The sequence below is a fragment of the Melopsittacus undulatus genome, chromosome 2 (genome assembly GCF_012275295.1).
Source record: "Melopsittacus undulatus isolate bMelUnd1 chromosome 2, bMelUnd1.mat.Z, whole genome shotgun sequence".
Taxonomy (NCBI): domain Eukaryota; kingdom Metazoa; phylum Chordata; class Aves; order Psittaciformes; family Psittaculidae; genus Melopsittacus; species Melopsittacus undulatus.
In genome coordinates, this window is record NC_047528.1 from 75,920,588 (window position 1) to 75,935,095 (window position 14,508).

At 40.1% G+C, this 14,508-nt stretch overlaps 1 long non-coding RNA gene across 1 annotated transcript; it reads left to right on the plus strand.

The window, feature by feature from the left end:
• Nucleotides 1–332: 332 nt before the first annotated feature.
• LOC115946883 (uncharacterized) lies at nucleotides 333–1,260 on the plus strand. The gene is made up of 2 exons (XR_004080892.1): nucleotides 333–551; nucleotides 1,148–1,260. It is a non-coding gene; the product is annotated as an uncharacterized lncRNA (long non-coding RNA).
• The last annotated feature ends 13,248 nt before the right edge of the window (nucleotides 1,261–14,508 follow it).

Genomic DNA, 14,508 nt, shown 5'->3' on the forward strand with positions numbered 1-14,508 from the left:
GCCTGTCTCAACCAGCAGTATCCAGCTCTGCTCTGTAATAATCAGTCTAGTTGAGCAGGGGCAGCAGACAGCCTCCCTGTTACTCATCACATATCTACTTTGTGATCAGCATACACAGACTTAAAGCATAAACATGCAGATGAAATGGGCTCGATCATTTGTTCTGTGGGTGACTGGATGGGAACGTGCATCACGAGACCTGACATTCACCTTCAGCAATGCCTTTTGCTGACCTCAGTGGTAGTGAAATACTTAAGAGAAGACCTTGGACCTTGCTTGTCAGCTGAGATGATAGATTTTGGCATCTTCCTCTCTGTGAATAGTTAGTTACTTGTAAAACATCTATTTATTCTGTCTTTTAAGAGGTAGAGAGAGCAATATGGGATGTCAATTTCACACATCCTTTGTATACTAATAATGAAATTTGAAGATTTGTCTGCTGGCAATTACTAACACTTAAAAATCTGGAGTAAGATATTATCAAGAAATATGAAAGAAGTGAGTCAAAGAAAATGCCTATGGCTGCTACTGAGGCAACTGCATAGATCCAGGTAAAACATTTGCTAAATAGGAACAATATGCAGCTCTAATGTTTGTTCACCCACTTGAGGATGTGAAAGAAAATACTCTGGAATTATACAGTTATTTTCCAGAGGATTTTTTGCTCATTAAATCTGTTAATAATAAATGCCAAGGTGAAATACATTAAAACTCCTAAACACAAAGAGGGAAGTCGGAAGACACAGCTTGCTTCTGTGCAAAATGTATTAATACAAGAAGCAGAGTTTTGTATACTTTCCTTTCTTACTAAGTATGGCTACAGTACCTCAGTACTTAAAGGCAGCTTCAAAGAGGATAGATACTTTCTCTACACAAGGAGCCACATGAGAAGAGAAGGGGCAATAGGTACAAGATGCATAGAGGGAGATTTTACCTCAATATAAGAAAGAAAATTTTTACAGTGAGAACAACCATTCACTGGCAAAACCTCCCCAGGGATGTGACAGAGTCCACATTGCTGCAGGTTTTCAAGAAGCAATTGGACAAGGTGCTAGGTAATATCATCTAGGCTTCCTTTCCCATGAGAGATTGGATCAGACAGTTTTTCAAGGTATCTTCCAGCCTAACCTGTTATATTAATTTACAGTTCTACTAACTCAGAGGAAAGGAAGTCAGCAGCAGCGTGCACCTACAGAGGCTAAGGATAATAAAATACACTCTTCATTTGAAGCAAAGTCTAATAAACAAGGCATAATCCGATTTTCTCCTAGTAAGCAATATTCCATTGATCAAATACAAGGTGTTTGATCTTCTCTGCTTGATGAATTTAGGAAAATAAAGAGAAGAGGACCAGATGAGCGACTGTTGAGATGGAAATTGGTAACAGCAGGACACTTGAGTAGAGAACCTCATTTTGATGTAGGTGATACATTTTCATTGGAATAAAAATTGCTTAAATGTATGTATTTCTATTCTCAGAAAGAAAGAACAGTCAATACAGATAATTAATTCCAGCAAGATAATTTACTTCCAGGGAATAATAAAAGTATTGAATTTCTAGTGAAGACACATAATTAACTTTTCAAGAACTTTTCCTAGATATAAATCATAATTTTTAGCTCACTGGTAGTCTGATTACTAGCCCTTAACTTGCCTCCACATGACCAGATAATATTTCCGGTGTTTGTCTCTCAGATCCTTTGGAATGGTTCCTCTGATACTTTGGAGGTTCAATTTTTAGTTCTTACTCAATATGGCTAAAACTAGCTGTCGTGGTTTAAAACCCAAGTTCGCACAGCTGGTTCACTCACTCCCCCCTTTTGCTCCCCCGACTTCCGGAGAGTTAGGAAGGAGAATCCAAAGAATGTAGCCCCCACGGGTTGAGATAAGCACAGTTTAATAGCTAAGGTATAACACAAATCACTACTGTCATTACTACTACAAATAATAATGATAAAGCCAATAACAAGTGAAGAGAATGCAACACCTCACCAGCCACCGACCCATAACTCACCCCACCCTGCCCGACCAAGCACCAACCGATACCTCCTCCATCCCCCCAGCACTCCAGCCCTTCCGGGTTTCTCCCGGTTACATCCTGGGTATGACGTGCTATGGTATGGAATACCTCTTTGGCTAGCCTGGGTCAGGTGTCCTGTCTCTCCTTCCTCCTGGCCTCCCTCCTTCCCCTGCAGAGCATGAGCTCAGAAAAGGCCTTGGACAAACCAAACATTTGAGCAGTAACTCAAAACATACTTGCTATCAGCAACCGTTCTCAGACTGAGAGTCAAAACACAGCACTGCACCAGCTACCAAGAAAGAGAAAAAATGACTGCTACTGCTCAAACCAGGACACTAGCCTTTAGCCCCTTTCTCCTAGGTCCTCCTCCACAATTCCTTTTCTCAGTTCTTATATGAACAGCAGATGCTCCTGTTACCTGCTAACATCTCCAAGCCAAATCTCACCCGAGGATCTCACTCCCAGCTTTATTTCAGCATCATGGGCTCTTGTTGCAGAACATACCTGAATCTGGCTTCTACCACCCATCCACATGGCTCTTGCTGCTCTCTTTTCTAAGCATCTGCAACATTCTCTGCTCACTCTTGCACCTCCAGCCTTGCTCTGCCTGTATGCACACAGATAGACTGTTGCAATAGTAAATTTGTGTCATGTTTTGGATTTGTTGTCCAACATTCATGTTTGTCAGGGTGCAGACAACTGAGGTGGGGCCTGGGCATTGGGCTGGGGTCAGGACATGAGGTTAATCTTGGGGTTGGGTCTGCTAAGCTTAGACAGGACCTGGGCAAGGGCCAGAAACAAGTTGCAGCTCCTGCGCAGGGGGCCATGCCTTATTCAGACAGAAAAATATTTTTGTCTACAAAGTTCAAGGTCCCTTCTGACTTTCCTCACTTCTGTATCATCCCTCACTGAGAATCAAGAAGCTGATTTCCATACCTGAACTTCTGTAATTCATTTATTATGTTTTCAAACAATATTTTTTCCTTTTATCTACAGCACTCTCCAGACATGGGGTGCTCTCTTTGTACCAAGCCACACCATGTTCTCTTAGAAATCCCTTCTTAATTCTCTGTTGTGTCCTGAACTACACAGAAATGCTTGATGGATTTTAGACTACCCGTGTGCTAGCGTCACTGTTTGATAGGCTGACTGGTATTGACTTATTTTATCTTAGTATTCTCCAGACTCTCTAAATTTCTATATTATCACTTGTCTTACATTACAAAGTCCTTGGGCTAGATCTAAGCTCTTTCCTATCTTTGTTTGTATAGCATTTATCACAGCAGAGTCCTCATCTGTGATCTGTGTTCTTAAACACTTGGGCTATATAAATAATAACGCTTTATTGCAAATGCTGGCAAAGCAGCTCTTTGAATGAAAGGCAGGCATGAAATACAGGCAAGCACATCAGCTCTCCAGCTCTGACTGTCAGCTTTCCCATTTCAAACAGGTAATGCTCAGGCGTGGGTTGTATGCTTGTGAATCTTCAAAGCAACATGACTGTGGAGATTTATACACATCTTTTAGTCCTACTTCTCTTCCAATATGATGTTCATAGATCAGTAGCTGAAAACATTGATAGCACCTAGGAAGCTCAGCTGAGATTGGGTCAAGTGTCAAATAGATACACTGACTGAAATCCTGATGCCTGCAAGTCAAAAAAATTGTCTTTGAGTACAGTGAAGTCAAGATCTCGCATACAAAAATTCAAACCAGAGATGTCATAAAAAATCGCAGAAGGGATTGAATTAGCTAACGGTGTGACTGAAAAGAGGATTATATCAGCTGCCCTTTTGGAGCCTAATTAGAAAAATAAATTTCTAACCGCTTCATGCCACAGAGTGCCTGGGAACTATTTGTAGGCTAGAGATTCAAGTTGGGGTAATGGAGGAAAATATGCTTTAAAGAATAGGGTTTTAATTATTTTGAGCATTTAAAAGTTGGGTGTAACCAAAGTATCACTTTCCAAATGCTCAGGACCTTGTGTGCCTAACTTCCATGTGCATCTTGGAGAGTTTGAGTATAGGCACTATTGTTGGGTGCCTGCTTAAAAACTTAGGCCTTTGCTAGACAGTTCTCACTGAAAATTGCTGTTATAGCACTTTGGAAAAGCTCTCCCTAAATTGCTTTCTGGCCTGAAAGAGGGGGGGAAAACAATACAGAGGATGGCTGTTAGGATTATTTTGCAAAGCCATTCAGAGATCAGTGTCACTAGTCACAAAAAATGTATCTGAGAACTGCCAAACTGTGAGTCCAGCACCTGTGCTGCCCAGAACTACATGTTCATCCAGAATGCAAGATTAGCCTGGAAAACAAATACTGGTGTTCCTGCACTTGGATGAGACACAGGTCCATTCCTGGCTGCATTAACCCACTGTATTAATTTAATGATAATTCTGTCTTGATAATATACTCAGTTCACTTCACAGTTCCTTGTGGCATAAAAACATGAAGCACATCACACCATAGCAGTGCAGTAATGAGAGATCTTCACTGTTAAAGGTCATTTCATATTTTCCCATGTAAGGAAATTACTATCTTGGGGTTTTTGGCTCATTTTATACTCTTGAAATCTAGTATTTATTATAGTATCTGGTTTAAAATAAGACACTAAAAAGTTACGTGTCTGATTAAGGAGCTGATGCAGATTTTAGGGGAAAATCAGATTTGAAGATCCGGATGATGCATTAAAATTTAAGGTCTTGAGCTATTCTCTTGCCAGCTATACAGAATTCACTCATAAAAATGATAGCAAAACACATCGTCTCACTTTGTTATTCATTGTTGATAGAAATTCAGTCCTGAACAAAGGCTAGCTAGAAATTGAAAAAAGCCTGAAATCAAGGCCTTCCATTCAGATTAAGGCAAATCTTTGTGAGAAGGTAACTGATGAAACTCTTGCTAAAATTTAAAGTGGAAGTGGCCCAGCTCCCAGCCAGCTAATCTCCTCGGCATTGGTTGTGTGGAGTTCTCATTCCTGCCCAGCCACTGGGCAAACAACAAGGCCCACAGGCTTCTGGCTGTGGCATAGAGGCAATCAGCCCTGCTGGGGCTGAGAGTCACAGCCTGAGAGCAGTGGGCTGCTGCCACACACTATGTATGGACATCCAGAAGGGTGAAGAATTTTCATGGTGCCACCCTCACCCCCCCCCCCCCCCCGACATCACCCAGGAGCTTTTAACACTGGGTTAATTTGCTTAGTTATTAGATTCTTACTGCTATTAATTAAAAATAGCTGTTTCTTGATAACGATTGTCAAACACGTTTCAGGCTTTTTCTTCCACCCATGTAAGGAGGCAAAGCCCTCTTTTGCCAGTTGTATAACCCCACAGAAACTAGTACTGATACCCTGACTGATAGCTTTCTCTACATTAAAGGCAGCAACTGCTAGTGATGTAAAAGAAACAGGTGATGACTGTATTTGCCCTGCCTAGGCTTTCTGAGGTGAGCAGGCACTGGTTTAACTGGCTGCTGTGCCAACCCCTCATTTTCCTTCTCCAGCCTCAGACTCCAGGCAGAGCTGAGGCACAGAACAGCCATCACCTGTGTCCACAAGTACAAACATAAACCCAGCCTGAGTACCAAGAAATCATTACTGGATTTCTAACTACCTCAACTCCTTGCCTGTGCTGTGCCTGTGGAAGAAAATAGGGCAGAAAACCTGACAAGCGTGTGTATGGGTTTGAACAGGAAAGCTAAAGGTATCCCTGTATTTGTTGGTCCTATAATTCATCACCTTTTCCTGCTCAAGAGCAAATGCACTGATAAGCCATTTGCAGCTGGGTGATGGATGCACCTGGAATGGAAGGCTTCTTTTTACTCAGGCAAATCTCAACTATGCTTTTATTCCATCCTTTCTTTTCACTATAAGATAGAAGATACAAGATATACAGATACATCTAATCTGTAACCACTTGGACAGGCTTGGGCCTGAAGCACTGACCTGATAAAGACCTCATCTGGAATTGGACTATGTCCAATGACAGCTGGCTATTTCTTTGTTGTTTATACCTGCTTTTTATCTTGTTTCTTGCTTAGCTGAATTATTTCCCCTTTCCATTCTCTGGAGAAACATTCACTGACTGTAGTGACATCTTGCTTAAAGGAAGGCTGAAGCAGAAATTACAGCTGCTGTAGGGAACAGTGTATCACCAGTGCCTAGCTGCTGATTGCAGCCAACAAATTATTTCAGTGCAGGTTTTTGTTTTTAGGCCAGTGGGAAGCTGTGATTATCAAGTAAGTTGAGAGAGCTGGGTTTGCTCAGTCTTAATAAGAGAAGGGGAAAGGGTGCAGGGAGGTCTTATTGTTCTCTTCGACCACCTACTGGAAGATTACAGACAAGACTCTGCTTGGAGGTTGGTGGTGGTGGGAAGAAAGACAATGAGCACAAGTTGCAGTAAGGGAACCTCTGATTTATCAGGAAGAAGCATATTTCACCATGGGGATTGCTAGACATTGGAACAGATTTTCCAGATAGTTTGCTTGGATGTCCACCCACAGAAACTGTCAAAACTTGACTGGACAAGCCCCTCAGCAAAAGATCTACGTTTGTTTATAATGAACAGAGGGTTGAACTGCAAAGCCATCAGAGGCCCTACCAACATAAATGATCCTGTGAAACTCTCCTTTACAGCATCCACTAGATTGTGACTGCAACTACCATATTCTCTTTTCAAGTCCTGAAAAAAACCCTAACCCATATCAGAGAGGTCAGGCAGAAGGGCTTTCTTGTTAACCAAAGTATTTTGTCTCTAATGTGCTTTCCATATTATAGATTTTACTTTTTTTTGTCCTTTTTGAAACAGGAAGAAAACAGGTGACTGATACGCCTTAGGAACTTAGTGAGTTAATGAATTCAGAGAACTTCATTATTTTGTGGTTTGAGTGTTTCTAATTTTAAGTCAAATGCTGCTAGGAAAATTTTGGCTTCAGGATATTATCTTTTACTTTGACTAGGTTGTCAAAAGTAACCTTAAGGTATCACAGTAACCTTGCATTGTAGTAATGGGCATAAGGTGAGGCTGGGCAAGAAGACGTATATAACATAAGCTGCAGAGCTCATACGGTCTAAGCTTCTAAAGGTTTATCAGATGCAGAAACAACTTTGCAAAACCAGGAGGGAGGCCTGCAAATGAATACATCAATACTGCATACCAGACAGTGCATGGGGAAATTTGAAAGTCAGAATTGTTTTCTGAAATACTGTATATTCACAAGCTATACCTCATTAATATTTATATTGGAATCTGATAAGATCTACAAATATTTTGGGTTTAATTAGGAAATATTTTAGTTAAGAAAATGTGAGTTTAAGTGCCATTTTGAGTTAATCTGGCATAGACTGGACAAAGGTTGATGTTTCTAACTATTCAGGCTGAATAAGCACATTGATTTACAGAGTATTTCAGGAGGAGAGTGTGTATAAACCCAGCTGATTGCTTATGGATACCACAGCAGATGAATGTCACTCAAAAATGACATCTGAAATCTTTTTCATGCTTAGCATTTACATTTAATTGTTGTATCAATGTCCTGGTATCAACTATGACTGAAGAGCAGGTATCTGAAATAGTCTTTTGTATGGCATCATCTAATAAAGAAAGGTCCATAATGTGGCTTTGTAAAGCAAAGTCTACCTAAAGTGCTCTTTCTAAGAACAACCTCAAATACAGCAGTGCTGTTAAGAGTGACAGGTCAGCAACAGCCCTTACTGTCACAGCTATCAAGGTAATGGCTATTACCTGTATGTCCTGTATGTGGCAGTCCTCAAAATGCCTAAATTAGTGTCACTGCCCTTTCTGTGGCAGCAAATAAGAGCACCTGCAGAAAGTGGGCTTGTGGGAGGTGACTGTGAATGGGAATGTCATTGGCTTTTGATCTTAAAGAAATCTGAAAGGAAAAAAAACTCATGTGAATGGGTTCTTATGTGCCTAATTCTACACCACAGGACATCAATTTTCCCTTCGCTTTTACATACTTCTCACAAAATACCCAGGTCTGTAAGTCAGATCAATAAATATGCAAAAGCAGTGGATTCCTATTTCATTTTCTCATGTCTAGTTAAAGTAATGGAAATTAGGGCATAAATACCTTCTGTGGAGCTTGTCTAGATCTTCTCAGACATATTGAACATAGGGTAGAAAGCACATTAAAGAAGAATGCACTTATTCCTTCTAGATAATTCACTTGGTAATTATGTACTCAAAATTACTTTACTGGGTTCTATTAGAAAACTCATCCCTTTTCTTAATTTTTAGTCACAACAGAAAGCCCATAAAGAATGGTAATTTTTGCAGTTTTCCAAAGAGGCTAAAACAGAAGTAATTAGGGACCTTGTAAGATGCCTACTAGCTGCAAAGCAGCATTTACTGTTGCATTATATCCTACAGCTCCTATTTGAAATGTGCTAGAACATCTACTTAGTGGAATAAATTGAGCATAAGAATATAAGTCTCACAGATTTCTGTGTAGTATAGACTTTCCTGTCTAGAAATGAAGGTTAAATGCCTGTCATTAAATACAGTACTTCCACAGGTGTGAGCAGTACTTTCAATGAAGTCCAACTCACACCATAAGGTGTGATTTTTTGCTACCGATTCTTATTTAAGGTGAAGGCAGCATAAGAGAGTATGTAAACTGTCATTAAGGAATAAAAAATTGTGATCTAGCAATAATATTAAAATTTAACAAAGATGAACATGCCCCTAAAATGGTGGGTGAAATTACAAATGTTTTCTTGGGGGACTTCCCAAGCACTTTGTTTATAAAAGTCAATGAAAATGTATCCCAGATTGTAGTTAAAATAAGCATGCAAGAACATGCCAGTATCAGGGGGCATTGTGTTAATACCATGAAGATGATCTCATTAGCATTATCAGCCAAGCCAAAGGCCATCAGATAGATGGTGTGGCAGGAGTGGTGTGTTAGAAACATTCCCTGTTGTCAGAGCTGCTGCTGTCATTTATGTTCTTGCAGTGAAGTATGTATTCCTCTTTTAATAACTGAAATGCTCACTCTGTGTTTAAAAATAAGGACCAGATGCTTCCAACAAAACACTTATTGTATGCTCATAGGCTCAGAAAGATCATCCAAATGTTTACTGAGAAACACCACCTGCAACACAGGAGCAGAAAGACTGTGAACTGTATCTAAAAAGTATTTGATGCCCACAGCATACACCAGAGTAAGAAGTACAATTTTCCTTGTTTACTATGAGGTTGTGATCAGCCCCTTGATCTCCAGTTCCCCAAAATGTGAAGCAAATGAATAACCGCAGACAGGACACTAAAACCAGGTCTGTCAGCCAGGCTCATGCTCTTCACTTACCTAGAAAAGCAGATTTACAACTTCTTTGCATTTCCAGGTCCTGAAACAGTTTCATGGAGGTATGGAATCCCACGCAGAAGGTATGAGCACATTTTCTGACCAGTTTTTCTCTGGAAACCCAAACCACAGCAAGACAAATGAAGTCAAAGATAATTCTTACCAGCCTGCTTCACATCCCAGCTCAAGCACAGCAGGCTGACTTTGTGTTACAGAGCTAAGTAGAGAGGATTCCCAATCTTTCTCCAGAAAAATATGGGATAAGTTGTTTTACCCCTCAAAAAAAAAAAAAAGCAGGGACTCCCCTTCCAACTGAGCATTGAAGTAGCAGGTTTTATTTGGAGATCTTTCCTCAGCTGTGCAGCAAGTCGCCCACAGCCCTGTGACTTGCTTATGCTGCAGTTGACGTGTTACTTCTTATCAGCAAGGAGTTACCTTACAAATCAAATCCCGTCGTAAGCTTTGACACCATACTGCACATGTAGTAAGGAAGCAGATAGCCATAAATGATTATCAAAGCTCTGCACATCCCACTGGCAAGCCACCTTTGGGAAAAGCTGTTCAAGTAGAGGTCTATATGAAAGACAGGGAACTATGAAGAAGATTTACAGTTATTTCTTGTTCCATTAATCACCACAACAAAATTTAGAGACTGGCAATATATGTGTGTCCTAAAAAGCTAAGAAACATTTTGTTTTCTTTACATTTTCTGGGTCTCAAACTATTGGAGGTAGCTATCATTTCACCATTTGGCTGTGCTAAATCATTAGCATGTAGAGAAAACAAACACTTCACTCTCTTAGAGACTTGACTCTTGCCTTTAATGTCTTGTTGCTTTTCCTTCTCATGGAGTAAGTTATTTGGGCGCAGTTGGGTGCTTTTTTGAGCATGGAAAAATACATTGGCAAGAATGAATATTCTTACTGGAAAGTGAGTATGTTTTGCTTGCATGCTGGCAAGGATAAGGATGTAAAAGGAACATGTGACACAGAAAGAACTTATTAAGAGTATGCATTATTTCCTTGAAATGCTGAAGCTATGTAGAGGTCATGCCAATATATTCACCTTCAATGTGGCACAAGAATGTTAATTAACCACTCTATAACATGAATTATAGCAGTAGTAAATTCCGTTAATGCCCACTCTCTTATTTATGTGACTTAAACTTTCATTCCCCAACCTGAGACTCACAGGTGCCTCAAAAGTACTGTGGATATATTCACCAGCTGTATTTAGAGCTTGCATGTTTAATGCATTAAATTGCCCATGTCCTGTCTCTTCTGTTCTATTAACAAGAAAGAAAGGGAGACTAGTCAGAGTGCCCTCCTAGGAAAGGTGAGATCGGGGGACCAGCCTTGGCTAAGATAAATATTTAGTATGCAACAGTCACATTTAATATTCATGTATCATAATAATTTAGTCTTTAAAGGAGAGAGGGACTGTAAACAGGTCTCTCATGTGATTCTTCTAGCATCCATGCTTCAAGACCTACTTGACCCTTCTCTCTGACCCAGCTGTTTCCACAGCAGCAGATTAACAGCAGGGTAAGTTTTGGACTATCTCATCCCAAATGCCTGGCCACTTGGATTGGAGCTATACTGACAAACTAAACAGGGCCAGTGAGTCAGTCTTCAAAAGACCTTTCCCCTGAGCAGTGTGGATGTAGCACCCGTGTCTTTGAAGTGTAGCTGAGACCTAAGGAGCTGTAGTATTAATTAGTAAAGCTGCAGGCATGGCAACCTGGACTCACTCATGGAAAAGGGTGAGGTTCTGATCCTGCTTATTATCTTCTAGAAATCCTGCTGCATCCCTCAAACCTTGGGTTAATCTTGTAACATCTTTTTGTCTTTCGGCTGTGTTTTGTGAACAGAGGTTGCATAATGTGGAGATTCCTGTTGGGCTGCAAAGACATGAATCCCCATAGGGCTCTGAGCTCTGAGGAGACACATCCCTCCCTGCAACTTTTCTTGTTTCAGCCAGTTTTCTCATTTATACTGTTAGCTGTTAGCTAAGAGAAATCCTACTCATAGGATACTAGATATACCCATGGTTTAGCTGTGAACTCTGGAAAACCTGAACGGGCTGAGGGCTCTCTCAGATACTAACATAGGCAGTGCCAGGCACTGCAGTGCTGAGCGCTGCCACGTGCAAGTGGTCAGGTATACCAACTGTAAGGGATTGGTTCAACTGCACCATATGAACATAAAATATAAAATAAATGTATCCATGAAGGAGCTGCTTCTTGGGTTTCTTATTAAGAATCACTGATATATGTGGCACAACAGACTCCAGTCTGCTCTGAGGGTGTGACACCAACATACAATTTATTTCTACTTCACCTTGTATTGCATAATCTGCTGTATATTATTATACATGATGTCATGATAATGCAAGACTTTCTCTTTAAACAGAGCAGTTCTGGGCTATCAGCTAGGCAGATGTACAGACCACAGGCAGAAGAAAAAAAAAACTTACCTTATTTAAAACTGAGCCAAAAACTGTCTCAGAGATGAATGTTGAAAGTCTGGTGTTTAAAGCTCTGTGTTCACTGATACAATGCTCAGGTGGCTGGATGGAATCCCTTACATCTAATTATCTTAGCATAATGTCACATTACTCTAGTGCATAATCTTTTGCTATTAAAATAGCTTCCTGATGTGAGCTGTTTTTTTTTTTTTTATAATGCTGAAGTTGCAGATGCTACTGATATATTAAAACACCACAGGGCCACAAAAACCACTCATACAAACGTGATCTAACCATATATCAAGCATTTTCAAAATTGGTACAAAACAGTCTGATGGTAGCTGATGTCATTCCATTTACACCCTTCTGGACAATGAGACAGTTAATGCTATCTAACAGGCAGACTCTCTGTGTCATCAAGAGAAAAAGTTGACTTATTCTAATTAGCACTGCAGTATAAAGGATGAAAGCAGAACCAGAAGCAGCATTTTAGAAGGAAACTGGCATTCTTCTGGTGTATGTTCAGCGCTGTGCAAACTCTATCTTATAATCTTGTTATAAAAGTTTCCTATTTATAGTGGTAAGTTAGGATTTAAAGTTTATTAATAATTATTATTTATGATTGTAATGTCAAATATTCAAGAAATGAGAGAGTTTCTGAACTTTTAATTGCTTTAGCCATTACATTGGGAAGTTTTTCTAATACATAATATTGATTAATGTTGTTTTCTAGTTGATGATTACCTCCTGAAATCAATTTGGAGCTAACTTACTGTAAATTGGATTTGAAGGTAGATCAAAGAAGGATTTGAGAACAACTTGCTTCCATTTACTGTCATGCTTGTCAAGTAATCTCAATAAAGAGGATTTCAAAAGATGAGGGTGATTTAAAGTGAATCATTGGTAAGATACTACATAATGTTCACAACTAATAGAAAGAAATAAGTTGATCCTACATCTCATTTGGAGTCCAAAGAGAAGATCCATTTTCATCACAGATTCTGCAGGGAACAAGACAGAGACTGCATTTCACAGTAGGAAAGTGTGATGCATCTAATTTGTGGGGTTTTTTTCTTCTTCTGAAAAGTGGGAGGTAAAAAAACCTAGTGTTAATTGCGATTAAAGATGCAGTAGGTACTAATGACATTGCACAAGCTGAGATGAGTAGGAGTTTTCCAGACAAAAGTGTGTTTAGAATAATGTACTGGTAGTAATTATACAGATCATTTTCCTAATGCAATGCTCTCCCTGACACTGTAACTTCACTGTGTACTGACACAATTAATGAATGTACCTGCTGCACATAGAAACCATCACTTTGATGCTGAGCGCCATGGATTTGGTTTGAAAACCTACCTCTGAGTGGCTTCAATAATCTTGAAAGAAAGCAGGGCTTCACACCCTGGTGTGCTTACAAGGAGGCCAGCTGTCAATCTAAACTTTGAGTCATGGGCTGTTGCAAGCAGGAGTGAGGTGGAGGGTGATAAACCTGTGTTTGCATTTTAGATGACACTTTTATATAAAAAGAACACCTATAAATAGTTTATGGAGCTTTAATTAATGTTACCAGCATGTTACAGACATAAATAGGTAGGTACATGCACCCCAACAGAAGGCAGTGGGGATGAGCTATTGTTTTAGACAGCCTGTTCACCTGCTTGACTTATTACAGCTGGCTACAGCACTTTATTAAAATGTCTATTAATAATGTAGATAGATGTAAGCTAAATTTATACACTCCAGGTGATTACAGCATTCCCTGAGAGGTTTGGGTTCATGTTTGGATCACCTGATTGTGAGATGGGAGTAAAAGTCAGGTCACCTAATAGTGGTGCCAGCACTGTTTCTGTCTGTAAAAGCAGAGGTCAGGTGTCTTGCTGGAGATAGGGGTGCAAGAGCCCAGCTCCATGAACACAAAAGTTTTTCAGTGCCCTTATCAGCAGTGAGGGTGTGGAGGAGCGCTGGTTTCTGGCCTCTGCATTGGTGTAGTGTTTTAGCTAATAGAAAATCATGGGCAATTCATGGAGCCATGACTGGAGGGACTTCAGTCAGTCCCTGCACCATTACAATACACACTGTTCCTCTCTTTGACTGACACAGGTGAACTGCAGGGTGGCACAACAGGAGAGAAGGAGGATGCACTCACCCTGAAATAGTCTCTGGCTCCCTCCTCCTTAAGATATGGATGTGAACTGCCCAAGGGTGAGGATGAAACTGAATCCAGTTCTTTTGGTGTATGCAAGAATACCTTCCCTCACAGACCGTTTGTAAAAGGCAAGCATTTCTCTTTTCAAAAAGCAAAGTTTTACTCAGTTTTCATTAGCTTTGGGAGACATTTCAAGTCAGGGCTTACTGTCTTCATCTATGGCCACACCACCCTGAAAATGCCCAATTTCATCTGATAATGGAAGGAATAATATGTTATTTGATCTTTGGTTGGTAACTTGGAAATCTGGGCTAAAGTTCTTGTTTCGTTGTACTTTATGGTAATGGCTTGTAATACAGTAGACTCATTGATCATTAAACTGGTCTGGTTTGCGTTCCCAGTGTGGTCATCACCTCTATACTTTGGGAGGTATATAATGGCAGTGTTTAGTAATTACATATATTTTTTTCCCTCCCTCGGTGGTCAACCTCTGAAGGAGACATTCACTTACTCTTCCTGCTTCCTCAACAGACTGCTTACAGCATCATTTGAG